This window comes from Bubalus kerabau, chromosome 3, assembly GCF_029407905.1.
Source record: "Bubalus kerabau isolate K-KA32 ecotype Philippines breed swamp buffalo chromosome 3, PCC_UOA_SB_1v2, whole genome shotgun sequence".
NCBI lineage: Eukaryota > Metazoa > Chordata > Mammalia > Artiodactyla > Bovidae > Bubalus > Bubalus kerabau.
This window is the reverse complement of record NC_073626.1, coordinates 144881232-144905982: the sequence shown is the minus strand read 5'-3', so window position 1 is coordinate 144905982 and position 24751 is coordinate 144881232. Positions and strand designations below refer to the sequence as shown.

General features: G+C 37.3%; 1 protein-coding gene across 2 annotated transcripts in view; it reads right to left on the bottom strand.

Annotated features, from left to right (window-relative positions):
* Window positions 1-24751, bottom strand: part of BMPR2 (bone morphogenetic protein receptor type 2) — a 156643-nt gene that overhangs the window by 95183 nt on the left and 36709 nt on the right. The window lies entirely within an intron of this gene.

The window sequence follows — 24751 nt, the reverse complement described above, 5'->3', positions numbered from 1 at the left end:
GTATTTCCTGATTACAATACACTATAAAGCTACAGTAAGTAAAATGGTAGGATACTGGCATAAAAACAGATACATACACCAAGAGAACAGAAAAGAGTGCTTAGAAATAAACTCTTCCAAGTCATCCAAAAAAAAAAAAAAAAGTCATCAAAAATCATTGATGTCCAACGCATGGATTGTCATGCTTAATAGTGATAAAATGCTTGGTTCTTTTTAGTCGCTCAGTCATGTCTGACTCTTTGCGACCCCATGGACCGCTGCACACCAGGCCACCCTGTCCATCACCAGCTCCCAGAGTTTACCCAAACTCATGTCCATTGAGTTGGTGATGCCATCCAACCATCTCATCCTCTGTCGTCCCCTTCTCCTCCTGCATTCATTCTTTCCCAGCAGATAACATGCTAATACTCCCCAAATTGGTCTATTGATATATACTCAATGTAATCCTTATCAAATACCAACCTCTTTCTGCAGAAATGATAAGCTGCTTCTAAAATCATACGGAAATGCAAAAGACTCAAAACAGCCAAAACAATCTTAAAAATACCATAGTTGAAGGGCTCACATTTCCTGGTTTCAAAACTCACTACCAAAGTGACACTAATCAACACAGCATGGTACTGGCATAAAGACAGACATACATATTAAGGAAACAGAACTGAGATTTCAGAAATAAATCCTTACATGTATGGTTAATAGATTTTTAACCAAGGGGTACCAAGACAACTTCAATCAGAGGGAAACTTTTCCTTCCTTTCCCATTTCCAGGAATGAAATGGGATCCTTTGACATCACACCACATTCAAAAATTAACTCAAACCACAGCGTCTAAATACGAGAGCTAAAACCATAAAACTCTTAGAAGAAAACATATTTTGCTTGTGACCTTGGATTAAACAACAGTTTCTTAACTGACACCAAAAAAGCACAGTAACAAAAGGAAAAACCAGGTAATTTGAACTTCATCAAAATTAAAGGCTTTAATGCTTCAAAATACAACATCCAGAAAGTGAAAACACAATAAAAGAATGATCCCCAAAAATTCAAATTATGTTTCATAAATGTCTCAGTTCAGTTCAGTTGCTCAGTCATGTCCGACTCTTTGTGATCCCATGGACAAAAGCATGCCAGGCCTCCCTGTCCATCACCAACTTCCAGAGTTTACTCGAACTCATCTCCATTGAGTCGGTGATGCCATCCAATCATCTCATCCTCTGTCGTACGCTTCTCCTCCTGCCCTCAATCCTTCCCAGCATCAGGGTCTTTTCCAAGGAGTCAGTTCTTCGCATCAAGTGGCCAAAGTATGGGAGCTTCAGCTTCGGCATCAGTCTTTCCAACGAATCTTTAGGACTGATTTCCTTTAGGATGAACTGGTTGGATCTCCTTGCAGTCCAAGGGACTCTGAAGAGTCTTCTCCAGCACCACAGTTCAAAAGCATCAATCCTTCTGTGCTCAGCTTTCTTTATAGTCCAACTCTCATATCCACAGACTACTGGAAAAACCATAGATTTGACAGAACGGACCTTTGTTGGCAAAGTTATGTCTCTGCTTTTTAATATGCTGTCTAGGTTGGTCATAACTTTTCCTCCAAGAAGTAAGCACCTTTTAACTTCATGGCTGCAGTCACCATTTGCAGTGATTTCGGAGCCCCCAAAAATAGTCTGTCAGTTTCCATTGCTTCCCCATCTATTTGCCATGAAGTGATGGGACTGGATGCCATGATCTTAGTTTTCTGAATGTTGAGCCCTAAGCCAACTTTTTCACTCTCCTCTTTCACTTTTATCAAGAGGCTCTTTAGTTCTTCACTTTCTGCCGTAAGGGTGGTGTCATCTGCATATCTGAGGTTACTGATATTTCTCCTAGCAATCTTGATTCCAGTTTGTGCTTCATCCAGCCCAGCGTTTCTCATGATGTACTCTGCACGTAAGTTAAATAAACAGGGTGACAATATACGGCCTTGACGTACTCCTTTCCCAATTTGGAACCAATGTTCCAAATGTTCTGGACATCTAGTTCTAACTATTGCTTCCTGACCTGCGTACAGATTTCTCAGGAGGCAGGTCAAGTGGTCTAGTGTTCCCATATCTTTCAGAATTTTCCACAGTTTGTTGTGATCCATACAGTCAAAAACTGTAAACAACCCTAAATGTCCATCAGCTGATGAATGGATAAACAAAATATGATATATCCATAATGGAATATTAGGGAACAAAAACAAAAGAATTATTGATACCTGTTACAACATGGATGTACCTTAAAAAGACAATACTAACTGAAAGAAACCAGACAGAAAAGGTCATATATTTTATGATACCATTTACATGAAATGTCCAGAACAGGCAATTTCTTAGAGACAAGAAAGTAGATTCAGTGGTTGCCAAGGGCTGGGGGAAGGAATGAATGAAGAATTATTGTTAATGGGCACAGAACCTTTTTTGGAGGGGGAGGGATGATAAAAATGCTCTAAAATTGCTTGTGCTGACAACTGAACAACTTATACGCTGCTACAGAAAATATTAGATATGAATAAAATGACATCTGTTAAACAGTATACAGTAAGTGAAAATTTATTTGCAACAACTGAAAATAGAAGAAGCAAAGATATAAACAATCAGTTGAAATTCCTGAGAGGTAAACATAAGGCTTTTGAGAGAAGCTCCCAAAGAGATGCTGCTGCTGCTGCTGCTGCTGCTTAGTCACTTCAGTCGTGTCCAACTCTGTGTGACCCCATAGACGGCAGCCCACCAGGCTCCCCCGTCCCTGGGAGTCTCCAGGCAAGAACATTGGAGTGGGTTGCCATTTCCTTCTCCAATGCATGAAAGTGAAAGGTGAAAGTAAAGTCGCTCAGTCGTGTCTGACTCCTAGCGACCCCATGGACTGCAGCCTACCAGGCTCCTCCGTCCATGGGATCTTCCAGGCAAGAGTACTGGAGTGGGGTGCCATTGCCTTCTCCAAAGAGATGCTAATTTACTAAAAAGAAAAATTTCCCATTTGGATAATATGAGAAAATATGAAAATAAGAAAACACAAGCTGAGTAAAGGACAATTCCTCCAGTAAGACAAAATATTTTGCAAAGACTTAGTAAAGAATTCTATAGTCATGTTTCTTGCAAAACTGCCAAGTTTGAAATAGCCAATTTGGGCTGAGGTTATTTTAAGTACAACTGAAAAAACTGTAAAAAAAAAAAAAGAATACATCATTTTCTAGGAACAGGACCTTAAATAAGCTAGAATCACAAAATATTACTTGGAAAGAACCAAACAAATTTCCCATAGAAAAAGCAAAATTTCAAACTATATGTAACATCTTTGATCAATGATCTACCTGGATGTTTTCAGAGCTAATTCAAAAAATAGGGCATGCACTGTTGCAAATGACAATGCCAAGAACCAAATGAAATTTCTGTATTTTAAGATAAAATTTTTCATGAAAATAGCCAATTTACTAACACTATTAAAAAATGATGTGTCATTTTACATAGTTAACTTATAACAGTGTAAGAAATGCTTTTTTTGAGCCATATGCCCTAGTACACACATACATACACATACAAGTTAAACAAAAAATTCATGAAGCAATACTTTTACTATGGACAATGCACTATAATGCAAGTCACAGATAACTCAAAAGCTCAGAAGACAAAATTCTCCAAACCGCAACAGGTACAGTGCAGGAAAACTGTATCCTTTTGAAGGAAAACACGGTAGTAAAGCATGGATTCTGACTGTTCCCAACCCATTACTTGGTTAACTGCAACCGATTCTGCACTTACGCTTTTTCAGCAGGTGGCTGCACGTTTTTTTAATCAAATTAAAGTCGACTCCCATCTTTGTGCTCATTTTTAAAGAACTTGGTAGGGCAGGTGAGGGTGTGGACAGTTATCTTCTATTCCCTACACACATACAATAATAATGCACATGCCCGTGCATATGAGAGGATATTCCCTAGAATTAATATTTCTTTCAATTAACTTATACATATCTGTTGTCTATGACTGTAGATATAAGCTGTGTGTAACCACATTTACAAAAGTTCCTGTAAACAAATGCAACCAGTTATCAATTTTGGAAACATTAAGTTCACTTGTCAATAATTTCCCTTAAATTATATTCTTCCTCCCTTTTGTAATATCTTATCTCTATCTTATCTTTTCCTTAGAAAATAACAAACTCAGCCTTTTCTAAAAATTTGACAATCAATACTAACAGGAAAAAAAAATTAAACATCAACAACTAAAAATGTCAAGACATTAATTTAGGGTTGGTCTGGGTCCTAAAACACAAAACCTTAGGACCTAAGCCATGGCCCCAATCAGAAGAAAATCATCACAAAGAGCATCTTTGTTCTTCCCTCAAGGAGTTGCTTACCATCTTCAGCTCTACCACAACCACTATAATTAAACACTGTTTCTTAACAAACTAAGCTTTATTCTCAATCTCTGTTACAGGGGTCCTAAATCTAAAGTCTGTGAAATTTTGTAGAGGTGAATATGTACATTTTTTAATGGGAAATACCTGTAAGTTTGTCTTAAAGGGGATAATAATTCTGCCTTTAGGGATGCCACTGTCTAATAGGTGGGAGAAACAGAGTACAATATGCTGAATGCGCTACTGAAAGCAAAAAAAAAAAAAAAAAGGATGCAGATAATCCTAACACTGCCTCATTCTTCCAGGGAAAGCCAAGGAATATTGTTAAATGTCCACATCACAGAACTGTAGCTTGAACTGAACTGTGAAAGAAAAGTAAGGATTTACACGGCAGACCAGGAGAGAAGGAAATTGCATACAAGGGGAAAATTCCAAAAGCAAAATCTTGATGAGAACATGTTAAGTTCCAGTAACCATTAACAGTACAGTGTTGCTGGAATGCAGACTGGGGAGGGAGAGTAGTAGGAAATGATGCTGAAAATGTAAGCAGGAACCAGATGATGGATGTTCCACGATAAGGAGTTTGAACTTCATTTTGTGGGCCACAGGGAACAACTGAAGAATTTTAAGCAGGGGAATAAAATGAACAGATTTGTATTTTAGAGAAGCACTCTGGCAGAGTATGAAAAAGAGATTGAAGGAGGGAGAGAAGAGAGGCATTGTACCAGTTAGAAAGCTATTGCATATATTCAATATTGTGTGATAAACCACAATGAAAATGTATTTTAAAAAAGCTACTACAATAATTAAGAGAAAAAATGATAAAAGCAGTAACAGAGAGAAATAAAGAGAATAGATTAGAGAAATATTTATAGGGCCAAATAAAACTAGCATAGGCCTTGAAGTCACATAAAAATGTTAACATCTAACCCTAGCCTCATTGAACCTGGTTCCCTCACCTGTATAGTAGAAATAAGAAAAATCCCTCAAAGAGCTAAGAAAATAATTTCTCTACATTGTATATGCTACAGTTGTTTCTAGATAATGTCAGTTATTTCCTTAGAAATGATACAATTACCTTGGTGTCTAAATGGATGCTCTGGTGGAAATGGACATGGAAACTGAGAGAATAATCAAGAACCAAAGATAACCCCTGTAATATGTGGCCTGGGCAACAGGGTAAATAGTGGTGTCAGTAACTTATCCAGGAAATAAAGGAAGAACAGTTTTGCACGGAAAAGTGCCATGACAGAAGTAAACAGAATGGTACAGACACATGCAAAAACTTCTAGCTAGAGGCATGAGGAATGATGATGGATATGTGATAGACTCAAAATAATTCAGTAAGATATCAAGAGGCACAGTGGCATTCAAAAACAATAAGAATAGAAGCAGAGAAATAGGAGCATTTCATGGCGAATAGATAGGGAAGCAATAGAAACAGTGAGAGACTTTATTTTTGGGGGCTCCAAAATCACTGCAAATGGTGACTGCAGCCATGAAATTAAAAGATGCTTGCTCCCTGGAAGAAAAGCTATGACCAACCTAGACAGCATATTAAAAAGCAGAGACATTACTTTGGTGGACAACAAAAGTCCACCTAGTCAAAGCTATGCTTTTTCCAGTAGTCATGTATGGATGTGAGAGTTGGACTATAAAGAGAGCTGAGCACCGAAGAATCAATGCTTTTGAAGTGTGGTGTTGAAGAAGACTCTTGAGAGTCCCTTGGACTGCAAGGAGATCCAACCAGTCCATCCTAAAGGAAATCAGTCCTGAATATTCATTGGAAGGACTGATGCTGAAGCTGAAGCTCCCATACTTTGGCCACTTGATGCAAAGAACTGACTCACTGGAAAAGACCCTGATGCTGGGAAAGATTGAAGATGGGAGGAGAAGGAGATGACAGAGGATAAGACGGTTGGATGGCATCACCGACACAACGGACATAAGTTTGAGTAGGCTCCAGGAATTGGTATGGACAGGGAGGCCTGGCATGCTGCAGTCCATGAGGTCGCAAAGAGTCAGACACGATTGAGCGACTGAACTGAACTGAATATAAATCATTAAGTTCTGATAAACTATGAACTACAGACAGCAAGTATATGTATGTGATAGAAGGGGGAGAAGAGAGGACAAGAGGGATGAGAGGAGGGAGGAGGGTGTGTGTGTGTGTTTGTGTCTTAGGGAAGGAGTTATAGGAAAAGGCAGAGGATGGAGGGAGGGAGGGGGAGAGAAAGGGTGTGTGTGTGGGTGGGGGGGTGTAGAGAAGGGAGGTGTGGATGTGTGTGGGGGTGTGTGCGGGGATGTCTGTGTGTCTTAGGGAAGGAGTTACAGGAAAAGGTAAGGTCAGTAAGGTGGAGGGTTATACTCTGTTCTATAAAACACTGGCTTACAGATAAGAGTCCACTACAGTTGGTGTGTGTGTAAAAAAACTGCACTGCAATTACACTTGCGCAAGATCAGACTGCTCAAAATATGGAGAAACTGTAGCAGGAATAGACAGAAGGTGGGTGAAACAGTAAAAGGTTATTTCTTACAGTGATGCGGGGCGGGGTGGGGGGGTGGGGGGGGGGCGAATAAAATTCTTCACAGAAAAGTGCTATGAGAACAGAAATAAAGGTCCAAACGAATAAAGAAATCAAACTACCTGACAGACAATAATACAGAACTGAGAAAGTTTTAAGGCTCAGAATATAATGGAATCTTATTATAATATAGGCCTACTTCTTTTTTTACTTAATAACTGCCAACTAAAGAATGTCACTTGCCATCTGGTTCTACAAAAATTAAATCACTAAGTCACTGCAGTCACTGACATTCAACAAACACACTTTGAAAGGAGCTCTGAAGGAGACTGGAATGAGGCATTCTGTGCTCTGGGAAAACTAGTAGAACAGGCCTCCAGAATACTTCCAGGAGAAAATTTTATGAACCCAAATGTTCCTTCTTCTCCTTCTTAGAAAAATCACTAAAATCATTAACTGAGATATGTGTTCCTCGTGACCAGTAGCAACCTTCTACTGAGATGTGTTCTGGATAGCATGTACCCTTTCTCCAAAATCACTGATATCACCCTCCACCTCTTTTGAACAGCTCCTCAGTCCTATGTTAGACACTGCCTACCAGGCTATAGTCCCCAGTGAAAGTGGAAGTGTTAGTCATTCAGTTGTGTCAATCAACTCTGCGACCGCCAGGCTCCTCTGTCTATGGAATTCTCCAAGTAAGAATACTGAAGTGGGTGGCCATGCACTTCTCCAGGGGAATCCTTCGACAAGGGATTGAACCCAGGTCTCCTGCATTCCATGCAGATTCTTTACCATCTGAGCCACCTGGGAATAGTCCTCAGTAAGATCCCAAATAAAACAGAAATACAACTCTCATATAGTGCATTTTTTATTTTAGTCAACATAACTTCATTTTGATGTTATGTTATAGTGAAAGCTTGATATAGGCCTACTTCTTTAGTTTTTACTTAAAGCTTGTTATAGGTCTACTTCTTTATTTTTTACTTAATCACTTTATTTTGGGCCCATAAATGTATTATATGCTCACTGTAAAACTTCCACTGCAGAAATACATAACGTCCAATTCATCACAAAGCGCAGTGAACGCGACCTCAAAATAGCTCTGACTCCATCTATCTATGTTAATCTGTACCCAACGCACCATCCTAGTTTTGGCTGTCATCATCTCCTGCTGAAACAACTTTGACAGACTCCTTACTAGTTCCTCATCTAGTCTCTACATGATACCAGAGTAATTTTATACTTTATTTTTTATTTTTTTTATACTTTAATATATAATACATGCACAGAGTAATATAAAGGTATACCAGGACATATACTTTAAAGTCTCCCCTTCTTCCTAGTCCCAAAGCCATTTTACTGCCTCTTTTTACCAAAATAAACTTGATTATATGTAGTAATAATCCCAAAATCTCCATTGCCTTAAACAACACATTCTAACTCAGAGCCTAAGTAATATATTACTTCCAGCCACTTACTTGAATTGTTAATGTCAGAGTCTCCAGAATTTTTTTTTTATCTTCTTTCTGGCATTTCCTTGATTAATCCTGTGGCTTTTCAGAAGCTTATTAGCCATCTGCTGCTGCTGCTGCTAAGTCGCTTCAGTCGTGTCCGACTCTGTGTGACCCCATAGACGGCAGCCCACTAGGCTCCTCTGTCCCCGGGATTCTCCAGGCAAGAACACTGGAGTGGATTGCCATTGCCTTCTCCAATGCACGAAAGTGAAAAGTGAAAGTGAAGTCGCTCAGTCGTGTCCAACTCTTAGTGACCCCATGGACTGCAGCCTACCAGGCTCCTCCATCCATGGGATTTTCCAGGCAAGAGTATTGGAGTGGGTTGCCATTGCCTTCTCCGATTAGCCATCTAGGTTCCCTATTTTGTGAATGCAAATCCTTTCTCATTTTCCTTTTGAACTACTTTTTTAATGTTTTTCTTATTTTAGATAATAATCCTTATTTGATTATATATTTCACAAATATCTTTCTCAACCTGAGGTTGCTTTTTTCACTTTTGTGATATCTCCAGTTGTACAGAAATAAACAATTTTTAACTAAGTTTTTATTTTTTTTTTTTAATCTTTGGCTACTCTGGGTCTTACCTGCTGTGCCAAAGGCTTTCTCTAGTTGCAGTAATGAGGGCTACTCTCTAGTTGAGGTGCACAGGCTTCTCAAAGCAGTGGCTTCTCTTGTAACCACAGGCTCTAGGGCATATGAACTTCATTCAGTAGGTAGTGTACAGACTTTGTTGTTTTGTGGGCATGTGAGATCTTCCTGGACCAGGGACTGAACCCATGTCCCCTGCAGTGGCAGGTGGATTCTAACCACTGGACAATTAGGGAAGTCACAGAATTTTTTTTGTTTTTAATTTTTTGGCCATGCCATATGGCATGAAGGATCTTAGTTCCCCAACTAGGGATTGAACCAACACCCCCTGAACTGGAAGCAGAGTCTTAACCAATGGACTTCCAGGGAAGTTCCCTAGAATTTTTAATTTAATGTAATTACATTTATTAATTTTCCTTTATTGTTTTTTATACCTTTTTAAAGAAATCCTTTTCCAGACCACAGTCAAAAAGATAACAGATTTTCTTCAAGCTTTTTCACACACAGATTTTTCCACATATAAGTGTCACTTCTAGTTCATTTCTAATGACCTTCCTCAATCTTAGGTTTTATTCCTCAGATGTTTTGAAATTTAAGTTTGCAGCCTCAGACTTCTTGTCTGTCCTCTCTCTCTCTCCCAACTCCCTCTCACCATTTCATCTCTAGGAGACTTTCAGGTATTTTCCCCCAAATATCTATACTTTGCTTGTAGTCCAAAACTATAATGTCATTTTGAAACTACAACCCTGCAAATATAAAGGGGATGCTGCACATCCAGTCACAGATCAGAGAGACCTTGGCTAAGATCTGGCCATAAAGGTGAAAGTCTTCATTCTGGTGCTCCTTAGGTCCACAGTTAACGAAAAAATTTAAAAAATTTTAACACTGAGAAGAAGCTACTTGTTTTGCCTCCTTTCACGAGAGAACACCTGGGATCAAGACAAGCCTAGTTCTGATGTTGTCACATGGTTACTTTTGGAACCTGCTAACCCTAAAGGATGGAGAAGGCGATGGCACCCGATTCCAGTACTCTTGCCTGGAAAATCCCATGGACGGAGGAGCTTGGTAGGCTGCAGTCCATGGGGGTGCTAAGAGTCGGACATGACTGAGCAACTTCACTTTCACTATTCACTTTCATGCATTGGAGAAGGAAATGGCAACCCACTCCAGTGTTCTTGCCTGGAGAATCCCAGGGTCGGGAGAGCCTGGTGGGCTGCCGTCTATGGGGTCGCACAGAGTCGGACACTACTGATGCAACTTAGCAGCAGCAGCAGCAGCCCTAAGGGAACCTATTTCATACTCATCACTGCCAACTTCCAATCCCAGAGCTTGGCTATTCACAACACTTTGCTCTTCTACTCCACAGAGATGTTACACTTGTTTTTGAGCTTACGCATGTTATCTTCTAATATTATACCTGTCAATGTTGTTTTTGGAACAGAAGTCACATATCAAACTATGAAGTAAGAAACACCTTCACTAACAGTGATATTTTCTGCTTTTTGAAGTGAGCGTAAGACTTCCCTGGCTGTCCAGTGGCTAAGACTCCAAGCTTCCAATAGCAGAGGGCTGAGTTAGATCCCAGGTCAGGGAACTAGATCTCAGAAGCCTCAACTAAAGATCCATATGCCTCAACTAAGACCCAGTGTAGTCAAATAAATAAACATATAAATAAATAAATATTTTTTAAAAAATAAAATGACAATACATGTTATTCACTATACAGTCACTTTTCAAATTCTTGAGTTTTCTTCCTCACCCCACCCAACATGCAAAAAATCAACAGGTGCTCCTACTGCTGCTTTCCCAATATCTATAACTTAGCGGAACTGTCTCTTTTCTTAGGGAGAGACAGTGGCAAAAAGGGGACATTTCTTCTCTGTGGCTGACCTCTAGTGATACTCACCCTTATTGCCTCTAAATTTCTAAACTCCCCTCCCTTAAGCACATTAAAAAATTTTTTTAAATAGTTTTACTACTATATACTATAGAAAATGTTAAGAGTAGTAATTATACAGACTTAGAATTCTGGGGGAGAAACCCTTCAGTGATACATAACTATGTCTGTAAATATACCACTGCCTGATTTTAAAAGAAAAACGCAACTTTTTTTTTAATGAAATGCTAATTTTTTCTTCTATATTGGATCTCATATATTAAAAAAATAACTAAACTTTGTCATTACGACTCTTTCACTCTCCTATAAATGTTTTCATATTCCAGGCAGGATGTAGGGTTACAAATGCGCATTCAGGAATACCAGAGGCCCCGAGTGTATCTGTGTGTGGGTGGGTGGGTATGTGTACACGCACAACTCAGTTGTATCCAACTCTTTGCCACCCTCTGGACTGTAGCCTGCCAGGAAAGAATACCGGAGTGGATTGCAATTTCCTTTTCCATGAGATCTTCCCAACCAAGGGACTGAACCCGCATCTCTTGCGTCTCTTGCACTGGAAGGCAGATTCTTTACCACTGCACAGGAAATCCTGCAGGTCCCATCCTTCAACTTAAACCCAGAATACTTAATTAGAAGCAACATTAGAAAGGAGTTTCTGGATATGTAAGACTAATCAATAAAATTCACTAAGTTTGTGTATAAATTAATTTCATTAACTGTGCTATATTATTTAGTAAAAATACTCTCTTTAAGCTTAATTTTGCAATTGCTCAATATTTCTTAGGATATGTGTATCTCAAATAGAGGTTAGACCTTTTCATTATTGTCTATGGTAAGTCTTCTATTTTTTCTTAGTCTCTTATTTTAGAGACATCCTAATTCCTCTGTTTATGGTAAGCAATAAGCAGCACTAGGCAATTAATTAACCAATTCTACCTCTGAGAGAAAAAGAAAAGGGATAAGTAAGCATTGTTAATAGAAATATTCTGATTCCTTTTGAAGTAAATGCATATCATTCCCTTCTTTTATTTATATAATAAATTGTTTTCTAATGTCTCACTGTGCTTTTTGGAAAACAAATAGTAGTGAAAAGCCTAAGAATCAACAAGATACTGTTTTCTTCTGAAAACATTAGATACACTAAATATGTAAGATCTTACTTACAGAAACTGAAACTCTAATGTTTCCCATTTTCTACTCTAGGCTGTACTTAAAAAGCCCAGAAGAGAAGCAACAAAAATTACCTAGAAAAAGTTATCCTAATTAGAATATTCATTTAAATAAATCAATCACTAAAGAAAAAGGTATTTAAAATTTAAAACAAAACAGTACATGATATTCAATTTTACCTTAAAATCAAGGCAATTTAATTATCAAATAGAAAGATGTGAGGGGAAAACTCACTATTCCTGGAATCTAACAATCACAGTTTTTTATATGATATTTCTTAGGCAAAGCAGACAGTAAGAATCTAAAAAAAAAACAGAATTTGGAGCCAGACCATGAATTTTGGCTATTATATTGTGTCTAAACACATTTTTTTCATTCATAAGAGTATGGATGCTTTTGTAGGATTTGGTGAGAGCAGAACACATATAACACATATATAATTAATAATATATAAAATATGTAATATCACTAATAATATATGTAATTTATAATACAGAACACAGGTATCATAATAACACACATACACAGAGAATTGATTCTTATATGTTCTATAAAGTTGCTGCAAACACTGAATTAGAAAATAATGAACTGGAAGAAAATCAGGGTTAGATTCCTAAAGCCTCTGGTCACAACATTTTCATCAACCAAATATATAATACTGTTCTGTGTCTGTATGTCTCTGCTTAATAAACCTTATCTAATATATATTAAACCTTTTTTAATATATATTGTGGCTACATTAACACTGAACTCATGACCAACAGCACTACAACTAATGTCTGAATGAAGTTTATCTAGTATTTTCTCCACAAGGAGAAAAGTCTTCTTGCATTTAGGAACACCAGACAAACTCACAGTACTACATCTGCAGGCCATTTTAAGCAGTGAAATCATCAACGAAAATGAGAAAATGTGGCAAATAAACAGACCATGGAAAGGACATTTGTTTATAATTTAAGAACTGAAACAAGGCAGTGCATTGCCTTGTTTGACCTCAAGTGGGAACATTCACATCAGATGACTCAAATTTTTCACAGTTCTGCGTATGTCCACAAGTGACCACGAAAGTGCCACAAGTATCCATTTGAGGGCTTACAAATTTTAATGAGTAGATGAATCTGCAAATAAATCACTACAAATAATGAGGATCAACTGTCCTATACTTACACATAGAGGCAAATGATAAATACACATGTAAAAAATAGTCTTCTTCATGCTTCAATTACATAATCCTAGAACTACCCATGAAAGAGTAATTACAGAAGACACTGGATCCATCATAGGTAGAAGAAAAGTAAGTTCGAGAAAAAAAATTTTAAATAGTGTGGTTAGTGCTTATATAAACTCTAGTTTTCCTTCAAGATTTATTATCTCCTGATTATAAAATTTAAAAAACACTTCTTGCCTGTATTTTTATTGAGAATTATTGGTGACACATACAAGTTACATCTTCAAATTATGACAAAACATACCTTAATAAGTGATGACAGACTGGACTAATATTCCCACCATAGAAAAAGTACTGATATAACCTCTAGCAAATGAGGAAATATGCGAGAACACTTTGAATACTATAAAATACTACTAAAATTCAAAGTGATAATTGTTGATCTTGGCAAAGCTCCTCAGAAATATAACGGATATTTTCTTTATAAGACTTAAAATAAGGGCAGAAAATCCATTCCATTTGGCACAAAGCCAATAGGACAGTAGCACTGTTGTAAATTATCCATTTTAAAATGAGGTTAATAAGTAATGCGGGAGCCTGCAGTATGCTGTAGTTCATTTCCACAGACACTGAAAAAAAATTTTAGCATGTAAAATACATTGGCCCACTATGGAGAATATTCAGAAAACTATCATTTGTACACCCAGGCAGGCTCTGACAAACTTCATCTAAAGACAAAGATAGTAGACAGAAATATATCATAGGACAATTTTAGTATATATAACATTAAGTTAGTAATATATAAATTATAGAATAATAGCTATACTCTAATGATTGATCTCTGGACGTGTACTCCAAAGTGAAAAGAGTATAGTTCTAAGTTCTTGATCATAAATATAAAGAGTATTTGTGATACTGATGGGGTTCAAAACACCACTCTAAAATATGGTACCTTTGTATATTGAATATATTAAGCTGAAGGAATCTGACTAACAACAGATGCAGGAAGGGCTTTCTGATCTCCCCCATCTCTTCTGAAGCAGGTCAAAAAACCTCTAGATGAGAGGTGTCACCCCTATACCTGGAGGAAAAAAGAGCATCCTTGACTCAAAGCCAGAGGTCTTACTCTGTTTCCCCCTAGTTTACTACCTTCATAGCTCGTATCCCATTGTCCTATCACATTTCTCACAATTCCCCACGCTTCATCAAACCTAGTGTAAGGCTGCTCAAGCTCTTCTACTTCTCTATATATTCATTCTATTAATTTTTGAGAATTTGATACTGAAACTCCAACTAAAAATCTTAATTTATCTACTTTAAAAAAATTGTAATATATAGTGAAACTATATGTAACTTTGTTCCTTATCTTCCCAGTCTCCTGTAAATATGTTATATTTCAATAATTTTTAAAAATTAAAATTAAAAAAAAACACCTAGAAGACATCTTTGAAAAAAAAGAATGCCCAGGCTTATCTGCTTCTTAGGGCCTCATTTCCTGGTGAAAGCTCCTATGTCGTGTACAACACCAAAAAATTGTTTTAATTTTTAAAAATAATAAATGTGTATGCCTTTCTGCTGTTAATCAGTCTTTTTTAACAGAGCCCTAGTCAAGACACAAAAGGTAGAGAAAATGGCCTTTTCTTCCCTACAATACTATTCTGTTTGCAAACATATGATACCCTCAGCCTCAACCTAAGACTTCAAGTCAAACTGAAAACAGCCTATGTAAACAAGGATAAACCAGAAAATGAAGTAAACTCAGAATTCAGTATCTACAATGACTCTCACACCAAACAGTGCTATAAACTGTAAAATCAGTAACATATTGGAAGGACACCAAGATTTATGAGAACCAACACCAAAAAGATGTCTTTTAATATCTTATACTGGGAAGATTACTCTCCTGCTGTGCAGATACCATATCAAAGCACGGTTTTTCCAAAAGCTTTAATTTAAGCCATCCTAAAATGATAGGGGCAGTGCAAAGACACTTGTAAGTGTATTCCAGTACAGATACAAGAGAAGTTATATATAAAGTATCACATGTCCACCCAGGTAGAGCTTTATTATGTCTGATTTACTGATAATATTTCTACTTATTTGTCCAATACAAGTATATATTAAAGTAGAAAAAACCCAACAATACAGTATCTGGGTATAATATTTTTTGTCTTTAACTTTATGGTTTTTCAAAGTAACTTAAGCTTATTCTTTTCCTCTCTAACCTCCCTCACTATGATTATATATTACTCATTTATAATACAATTAGGTTATTACTTACATATCTTTTTGAGTTCTTTCCACATCCTGTTTGATCTAAATGATTTGTTTTTTGAATCACATACCTGCTTGCATGAGGATTTAAGAATACTTTGTTCCTTTGACTAATGAATGGGAAAGGAAAGAAAACTTATCTCCTTGACAAAAAAAAAACATAATGTTCCTGATATTAATGAATCAATTCAAGACATTCCAGGCATCCAGACACAGAATGCTCCATCCCCCGTATTCTAAAATAAAAATATAAAACAAAGTAGATAAAGTGATAGATAAAAAGAAAAAAAAAAAATTCCATATACAACTATTGTCTGATGCTTTACCCTGTGTTTCGCAGATACTTCAAGTGGAATGTGAAATAAAAACATGGGTAGACTTCCTGTTTCCTTTTAGGTCCGACGCCCTATTTCCTGCTTCTTTCAAATCTAAAAGATAGAAGACTGATTAGAGTCCCTAATATAATTACTACTAATGCTTACAAGAATCTAAATTTTTATTTATTTTAAAAACACTTGCTGCCCACATCCTCTGTGCCAGGCACAGTGCTAAGTGCATCACATACATTTATTTATTTAACTAAATGAAAGCTTTGGGGAAGACCCACTAACTCTCCTATATCACTGATTTGTTTCTTCCCTAGATTTATATACCACTGTGCCAGTACAATTAACATCCAATGATAAAAAAAAAAACAAACAACAAATTTGTCAAGATCAATCTGTTATGAGAAGCAATTTAACTGACCAGTGCAGATGGATGGATATTTGATAGTTAGAAGTAAGAAGCACCCATAGATATATGATTTCTATGAGAAAAAGAACATATGGAATTATTTTATAACGTAAAATTACAAAGCTTTTAAAAAACATTTTTTAGAGAGTATTTTATACAACACAATCCAGACTTTTGGACACCAAGACCTGGCATTACATCTTTTAGCATTTTATTCATCATGCCACATAACTATAGTCAAGAGTTATGCATTATTTTTAGATAACCGATTTATTTTCCCTCAGTGAATTCTATTTTTCTTATGAAATTCTGAGTTTAAAAACCTCTTTAAAAAAAAATAAAAACCTCTTTAAGGGAGTTCCCTGATGGCCCGTGGTTAGGATTTTCACTGGGTTTTCACTGTCATGGACCAGGTTCAAACCCTAGTTAGGGAACTGAGAGCCCATAAGCACCACTGCATGGTGCCACTCCCTCCCCAGAGGACCTCTTCAAAACATTAGCTGTGTAACTCCTAGGTATAATATATATGCAGAATACAATGTGAACACAGTACTATTAAGGAGAAGTACCTGAACTAGATGGATCACACCAATATTTACGCAAGGTGCCACAAATGGACAGAACAAATATTAGCATGGAGAATGATGTCTGCACAGGTCCTGCTCAGATAGACAATCCCAGACCTCAGCCACTACCAATACCAATTACAGCATCACCACAGCTGGAAATTTATTAGAACACTGTTGCTGCCCCTGTGTATGAACCAGCACACACTGGTGATAAAGTCAAAACAGTTGAATTACCAAGTCACAGCCTCTAATACCACGTCTAACTTCAAGTTTGTATGACAAACTTGTATGTTTTTGTATGACAAGTTTGTATGACACCATGACCCAAAAAGTCTCCGAATCTCTGGCACAGAGATTTACTTACTCATTGATGTTCAATTTTGTTTGGTTTTCATTAAAATCAGGTTCAAATTATAATGGATTAATTAACTTCATGTAGAGAGAAATTTTAATTTGACAAACATATTCCACACTCATGAAACTATGCTCATGTCCCAGAAAACAGGACTTGTATTCTGGTTCTTCAATTCCTATTAAACAATTTAATTCTATGCAAAAGGTTAATATCAATTTCCTTAACTAACTGGTTACAACCTGGGGTCCTTCTGACAATTATCTACCAAAAAGGACTAGCAAGGATCCTCAGAAAAATAAAAGTCTCTTCCCCAGCCACAGAGCACAAAGACTACTCTAACAATTTTTATTTGGAGAAGAGGGCGCTCAAGAGGCCACAGTTTGCTTGGAACTCAGAAGGTGATGGTGTTCTATGAAACATGAACAACCAAAGAGCACTATCATATCCTTTCTTACTCCTATTAGTTCTCCATTTTAGGCAACCACTTATGCAGAATATGATGACAAAAAAAAGTTAATAATTTCTATTTTCTCTTACTGCTGCTACTGCTGCTGCTAAGTCGCTTCAGTCGTGTCCGACTCTGTGCGACCCCAGAGACGGCAGCCCACCAGGCTTCCCCGTCCCTGGGATTCTCCAGGCAAGAACACTGGAGTGAGTTGCCATTTCTTTCTCCAATGCATGAAAGTGAAAAGTGAAAGTGAAGTCGCTCAGTCGTGTCCGACAGACCCCATGGACTGCAGCCCACCAGGCTCCTCTGTCCATGGGACTTTCCAGGCAAAAGTACTGGAGTGGGATGCCATTGCTTTCTATTCATCAGTAAGCCAATATGCATGTATCAAGAAATAAAAACAACTGAGTTAGTTTTGTGTTTCTACTGTTTTGGTAAAAACTACACATGCAAGAACAAGTTATAAAATATAATTGTATAATTTCAGTGCTTCCACAAATAAGTTAAATACTCTTTTATTTTCATTTAAATGGGCATCGTGCAAATATTAAAAATGAATGGTAAAATGTATGATAATGATTTAAATTTTTTATTTTTATTTTCTTAAAATGACATTAAATGAAAAAATTTAAAACCCTATGACAAGTCAAAGGAAAGATATGGAAGAAAAAACTATATATTTTACTGCCTTTAGTGGCTTTTTTTTCATTCTTTTTGAACAAAGGGACCCAAACTTTCACTTTGCCCTTGGTCCCACAAATTATGTAGTGCCCTCAACCTTTCCATGTTTGGACTTCTAATGAATGAATAAAAGCATGATAGCAGAGGAAACTGCTTAACAGTTAAACAGTACTAACTACCATATCTGATTTTCTCTTTAGGCTTCAGGAACACAAACTTCATTAGTGTTCAATTCATGGTATAATAAGAAAAAGCTGGGAACCAATGCTCTAAATCGAGTTCAGTAAGTATTCAGACATAGTCTGACATGATAAAAGATAGCTCTTGAGGGAAGGTGACAGCCTTTGACACAGCCTGAATTATAATAGTCTTTTTCTATCTATTATAATATTTTTTTAAGAGTAAAAATTTTAACCAAGTCACATTCTACAAAACATACTCCTACAAGCATGAAACACATGCCTAACTATACAATAACAAAATATTAAAACATACTATGTCAATTTTAAAGTTAAAATACTATCCTAATAAATAAGTCATCAAGTCAGATAGGAGTCACTACCTTTTAGAGTTAGAAAGGCTCAACTTCAACTTATCATTTTAAAAGAACAAAGTCTAGAAAAGTTAAATGACTAAAGTCTAGAAAAGTTAAATGATTTACCAAGTTCACAGAGTAAGAATGGAAATCTAGATCATTTGGATCCTAAGTTTTTTTCTGCCCAATACACTGTAGTGAATTAATTGAAAACAGTTTGCTAAATCAAACTGAATCACTATTTTATATTCTTTTAATTTTCTATAAGCAGAAAAAAGTTTTGAATTCTCTGATACTGAAAAAGTATCAAGCAAGTACAGTATAAGATATCCCAAAGCTAAAGCTTAGTTTCCCATGGAAATTACTCTGGCCAGTGTTCAAAAGGTGGTGTGAAACTTTAATCCTGGCAAAGAGATCTAAATTGATTTGCTAGGTCCATTGAAACAAAAGTACCACAAACCTGGTGGCTTATCCAACAGAAAATTTATTGTCTTCTCAGTTGTGGAAAGTAGAAATTTGAAATCAAGACATCAGCATGTTTGGTTCCTCCTGAAGACTATTAGGGGAAAATCTGTTCTGCTTTTCTTAGCTTCTGGTAATTTCGTGGCAATCATTAGTAATTCCTTGGCTTACAAATCTCTACCTTCATCTTCACGTGGTACTCCCCCATACACATGTGTGTCCAAATTTTCCCTTTTTATAAGGACACAAATCATACTGGATTACAGGTTGGCCTTATTCTAGTATGGCCTCATCTTAACCAATTACACCTGCATTAACCTTATTTCCAAATAAGGGCATGCTCTTAGGTAAAGGGGATTAGGACTTCAATGCATAAATTTGTAAGGGACAAAATTGAACCCATAACAGAATTTTAACTAGAAATCCATGAATGTGCTCTAGGAGACCAATCACAAGCTCCTGAATTGTTCACAACTTTGAGTGACAGTGTGCTTATGTGACCCTGTAAGTGTTTGAGTACATACGTGTGGGTCATGTGATAAAAGAGGGTACATAGATTTCATCAGATTCTTACATGAATCAGCCAGTTCAGTCACCCAGTCGTATCTGACTCTTTGCGACCCCATGAACCGCAGCACACCAGGCTTCCCTGTCCATTACCAACTCCTGGAATTCACCCAAACCCATGTCCATTGAATCGGTGATGCCATCCAACCATCTCATCCTCTGTCGTCCCCTTCTCCTCCTGCCCTCAATCCTTCCCAGCATCAGGGTCTTTTCAAATCAGTCAGCTCTTCGCATCAGGTAGCCAAAGTATTGGAGTTTCAGCTTCAACATCAATCCTTCCAATGAATATTCAGGGCTGATCTCCTTTAGGATGGACTGGTTGGATCTCCTTGCAGTCCCAGGGACTCTCAAGAGTCTTCTCCAACACCATAGTTCAAAAGCATCAATTCTTCAGCACTCAGCCCTCTTTTGGAGAAGGCAATGGCAACCCACTCCAGTACTCTTGCCTGGAAAATCCCATGGATGGAGGAGCCTGGTAGGCTGCAGTCCATGGGATGCGAAGAGTCGGACATGACTGAGCTACTTCACTTTCACTTTTCACTGTCATATATTGGAGAAGGAAATGGCAACCCACTCCAGTGTTCCTGCTTGGAGAATCCCAAGGAAGGCGGAGCCTGGTGGGCTGCCATCTATGGGGTTGCACAGAGTCAGACACAACTGAAGCAACAAAGCAGCAGCAGCCCTCTTTATAGTCCAACTCTCACATCCATACATGACCAATGGAAAAACCATAGCCTTGACTAGATGGACCTTTGTTGACAAAGTAATGTCTCTGCTTTTCAATATGCTGTCTAGGCTGGTCATAACTTTCCTTCCAAGGAGTAAGCATCTTTTAATTTCATGGCTGCAATCACCATCTGCAGTGATTTTGGAGCCCAGAGAAATAATGTCAGCCACTGTTTTCACTGTTTCCCCATCTATTTGCCATGAAGTGATGGGACTGGATGCCATGATCTTAGTTTTCTGAATGTTGAGCTTTAAGCCAACCTTTATACTCTCCTCTTTCACCTTCATCAAGAGGCTCTTTAGTTCTTCTTCACTTTCTGCCATAAGGGCAGTGTCATCTGCATATCTGAGGTTATTGATATTTCTCCTGGCAATCTTGATTCCAGCCTGTGCTTCCTCCTCGACTTTCAATGAAAAGGAAGGAATCACCAGCCTAAGTGAAAAATCATTGGACTGAGGGTTTATAATGTTCCAAGACTCCTACAACCTTTAGCTGATAAGAGCAATTCATTACTTCTAGAAGAACTGGATCCCAGTACTTATCATCATTCTTTGTTATGCAACAGAAATACCTGTGCTTCCCATTTTGCCACACAAAATATTAAAAAGGCAATTATTTAATAAAAGACTAGATTTAATAAAACTAATTTCTGTAACTTCAAGTAAGTGATATTAAGTCAACTGGGTGGTTGTGTTTCACTTTATTTAGTGAAGATCACAGTGAACGCTAGAACAGTCTGATGTCAACACCTTGAGTTGTGCTAAGGAACCAGCTATTTTACTTTCAATTGCTTTTACAGTACAAGTATCAACACAGTGAAAAAAGCAAGTAACATCCTAGAACTATGCTAAAAATATGTTTGACCTCACAGATCCTCTGAAAGGCTCTTAAAGACTCTCCAGAGATCCTTACTTAAAGCTTTAAAGACTTAATCTAAAAGTCTGCTAAACCCATCTGACACAATAAATTAAACAATAAGTTACTGTGTAAAAGTCTCTTCTACCACCCACTTCTACCTCATTCCCTATACCACCTGCTCCTCTTTAGACTCAGAGAAGGCTGGGGGAATCAACCAACTAAGTGTCTGGCTATAATCAGCACTAGCTAAATGAAGTCCTGGCAACTTTTAGGCATTACAGCCTTCCCCTAAATGAGAGGAACCACAGGCCAAATTGTGCTAACGATAGAGAATTTTACAAAAAACCACTCTTGAATCCTTTTTGCTGCATGTTCATTTTAAGCAACCACTCTATTTTCTAACATTTTACTGCATCATAATTACAGAACAATCCTAAAAGTAAAATGTAGATTGTCTTAAAATCATTTAGCAACAAAAACTAAACTACACTTATTTGTTAAGAAGCTAGGTTAATATATATGAGATTCCTTGGTTGCTGCTACATGATTCCTTAAACTGGCACTTGAACAATTTCTGGACACTATATGTGCTAAAGATTAACATTTGGCTTAACTTTTGGCTTTAAAAAATAAAACTCTAAAAAATACTGCTCACTTATATCAACTGAAATGTTACATAATAAAGATTTATCATGTTACTGACTTCTACCAAAGGAATCACTGACTAAATACATATGTATTCTAAGGATTAGCAACCTATTCAAAATAAAGATGAAGCTATTTTCACTGGCATGCAAAACGTGGAATAAATGTGATCTTACTGAAAGACACCTTCAAAATTAACAGAACAAAATCACTTCTGTCTATTTTCATTTCAGAATACTTTTCCACTGAAATTCCTAGTACATTTTATCTGTACCAGCTATCAGAAAAATTTGCACCCACTATAGTTTAAAAAATCTACAACTGGCAAAAAAAACAAAACTCTCTAACTCACTTTTAGAACCATCATCCTTTCAGGTACTGCCACTATATGCCATCCAACTTTATGATTACATGATGGCAGGAGATGAGATGAGAGATACTGCTGACAATCTTCACTAGTTTCCCTTCATTCACTGCTGATGAGTGATGGGTGGTAAGCAGACAGACATCTGTATACTGGACAGGTCCATTGACATCTAACTGAAATAAAGCTGCCAACCTTTGCCTGGCTTAGATAATAAGAATATTATAAAATGTTCATTTCATTGTATGCTCTTTCATTTAACTTCCAATTTTTTGATTATGGCATGTATTCTTCTGAACTACTTTTACCTTTTTAAGTTAATAATTTAAAACTATTTTATCTAAATCAAGCTTAATTTAGAGAGTTTAAAATTCAATATTAGAATTAGAGAATAAAGAAGTAGAATTAATTTAAATATGAAAGAGTTTGAATTGACTTACCTGAATAATAGAACACAAAAAACTAATCAAAAATAAGTCTCACAAGTAGTAACTAATTTAATAATTGAGAATTTCTAGTGATAAAGCTGAAGACTTTTGACACTATGTCAGTTCTGTTCAGTTGCTCAGATGTGTCCGACTCTTTGAGACCCCATGGACTGCAGCATGCCAGGCTTCCCTGTACATCACCAACTCCCAGAGCTTGCTCAAACTCCTGTCCATCAAGTCAGTAATGCCATCCAATCATTTCATCCTCTGCCGATGCCTTCTCCTTCTGTCTTCACTCTTTCTCAGTATCAAGGTCTTTTCTAATGAGTCAGTTCTTCACATCAGGTGGCCAAAGTATTGGACCTTCAGCTTCATTATAAGTCCTTCCAATGAATATTCAGAATTGATTTCTTTTAGGATGGACTGGTTGGATCTCCTTGCAGTCCAAGGGTCTCTCAAGAGTCTTATCCAACATCAGAGTTCAAAGCATCAATTCCTCAGTGCTCAGCTTTCTTTATGGTCCAACTCTCACATCCATAAAAGACTACTGGAAAAATCACAGCTGTGACAAGAGAGACCTTTGTTAACAAAGCTTTTTAATATGCTGTCTAGGTAGGTCATAGCTTTTCTTCCAAGAAGCAAGCATCTTTTAACTTCATGGCCACAGTCACCATCTGCAGTGACTTTGGAGCACCCCCAAAATAAAGTCTGTCACTGTTTGCATTGTTTCCCCATTTATTTGTCATGCAGTGATGGGACCGGATGCCATGATCTTAATTTTTTTAATGTTGAGTTTTAAGCCAACTTTTTCACTCTCCTCTTACTTTCATCAAGAGGCTCTTTAGTTGCTCTTTGCTTTTTGCCATAAGGGTGGTGTCATCTGCATATCTGAAGCTACGGATATTTCTCTTGGCAGTCTTGATTCCAGCTTGTGCTTCATCCAGCCCAGCATTTTGCATGATATACTCTGCATATAAGTTAAATAAGCAGGGTGACAATATACAGCCATGACGCACTCCTTTTCCAATTGTGAACCAGTCCTTGCTGCATGTCCAGTTCTAACAGTTGCTTCTTGACCTGGATACAGATTTTTCAGGAGGCAGATCAGGTGGTCTGGTATTCCCATCTCTTGAAGAATTTTCCAGTTTATTGTGATCCACAAAGTCAAAGGCTTTAGCGTAGTCAATGAAGCAGATGTTTTTCTGGAATTCTCTTGCTTTTTCTACAATCTATCAGATGTTGGCAATTTGATCTCTGTTCCATTACCTCTTCTTAATCCAGCTTGAACATCTGGAAGTTCATGGTTCACATACTGTTGAAGCCTGGCTTGGAGAATTTTGAGTATTACTTTTGCTAGCGTGTGAGATGAGTGCAACTGTGCGGTAGTCTGAACATTCTTTGACATTGCCTTTCTTTGGGATTTGAATGAAAATTGACCTTTTCCAGTCCTGTGGCCATTGCTGAGTTTTCCAAATTTGCTGGCATATTGACTGCAGCACTTTCACAGCATCATCTGTCAGGATATGAAATAGCTCAGCTGGAAGTCCATCACCTCCACAAGCTTTGTTCATAGTGATGCTTCCTAAGGCCCACTTGACTTCACACTCCAGGATGCCTGATTGTACGTGAGTAATCACACCATCATGGTTACCTGGGTCATGAAGACCTTTTTTTGTATAGTTCTACTGTGTATTCTTGCCACCTCTTCTTATTATCTTCTGCTTCTGTTAGGTCCATACCATTTCTGTCCTTTATGGTGCCCATCTTTGCATAAAATGTTCCCTTGGTATCTCTAATTTTCTTGAAGAGATCTCTAGCCCTTCCCATTCTGTTGTTTTCCTCTATTCCTTTGCATTGATTGCTGAGGAAGGCT